Below are 1,672 nucleotides of genomic sequence, written 5' to 3'. Positions count from 1 at the left end.
CTTGAGATCATTATCTTGTGTACTGTCTATGGTCTTTGTGGTGTGATAATAAGTAGGTTGTGTTTCTTTGTGGTGTTGATGCTACTTCATTGTCAATTTTTCTTTTGCATCAGGTCTCAAATTGTTTACCCTACTTTTTACCATGTGAAGACAAGGATTTGGAATCCGAGTAATAACGTTGTTACATGCAAACCAGAGGCGGCTGGTGGGAGGAGCTATAGGAGGATGGGCTCAAATGGAATTAATGGAGCGGTACCGAAATCATCAAACATATGGGAACCATATGTTTGACTCCGTTCCATTAATTCCATTCCAGCCATTGCAATGAGCCTGTCTCCTATAGCTCTCCTCACCTCTCCTCACCAACTTATTTACTTGATGTGGTGCCATTAGTGGGGATAATGGGTATGTATTATACAATATACAGTATTTGAATACATACCTATAAATAAAAACAAAAATGTAAGTTACATATTCCGCTTAAAAAATGCACTCATAGTAAAAGTATTTTTAATGTAGCCTATAAACGGTATTGATTCCCCATATGACTTTCACACCCCAAATAATATCTCTTGAGTGTTTGGAAAGATTAAAAGCATACTTGTAATTTGAAGGCAAGTTTTTTTCAGTGTTGTGTCACTGCGATCACAATGATTCTGGCACTTGCCTCTGACATTAAAATCAATACAATAATTTAACATCAAGACTGCAATTAAAATATCAAAGGACACTTTTAGATCCCATGGAAATAAAGTCTGTTGATTACAAATATAGTAGGTCTAATTTATTGTATGGTAGCCTATGCAGGTAGGGACAGGTTGAATTTAAATGTTCCATTCCTTGAAGATGATGTAGGATACTAAGTTTTAGGCTACAACCTCTTGATGACAATTGGAGTCAACTGTATAGGCTACTATTTACATTTCTCTTATTTAATCATAAAGTGAGGAGGGTGTGTAATTTTAATACATCACCGATCACCTCACATCTGTAGGCTTCTCTGATTTCTCCATCCAGTGGTGACTTCTTCTACCCCTAACTCTTGTTTATTGACTTCATTCTAAACTACAGTATGAAGCAAGTCGACAACGCTGCTGTATCAGATTTGTTACATGTGCATTCAGCCTGGTCTCATAGACTAGACGTAACATAGTAAATATAAATCCGACACACGGACATTAATATGATATGTTATGTTTGGTATAGATACATAAGACAGATGGTTACTTAAGGCAAAAACTAAAGTAGGGTGGTTGGTCGGGGGTGGGTTGTACAGCGCAAATGTCTAGCAGCCCAAAGTTTGTGATTTCAAAGCTCATCCCAGATAACTTTATCATTTTAGCAACTTTTCAACTAGTTATGACTTTTTAGCTACTTGCAACTACTTAGCATGTTAGCTAACCCTAACCCTAACTTGAACCCTTTTAGCTAACCCATCCCCTAACCCTAACCTTAAGCTATCGTTAGCCATTTAGCTAGAATTCGTAACATATAGTAGGTTTCGCAAATTCATAACATATAAAAAGAATTGTAATTCGTAACATATCATACGAAATGGGTGATTGACATCCACAAATTAATACATACCATATGAAATGTAACATATCATACTAGTGTCTCGGATTTACGTACAGAATATAACAAAATTGTCTGAGACCTGTCTTCCATTTTT

The sequence above is a fragment of the Oncorhynchus mykiss genome, chromosome 11, assembly GCF_057628025.1.
Source record: "Oncorhynchus mykiss isolate SJ-2025 chromosome 11, ASM5762802v1, whole genome shotgun sequence".
NCBI lineage: Eukaryota > Metazoa > Chordata > Actinopteri > Salmoniformes > Salmonidae > Oncorhynchus > Oncorhynchus mykiss.
The sequence above is the reverse complement of the archived record's forward strand: the minus strand, read 5'-3'. Positions refer to the sequence as shown.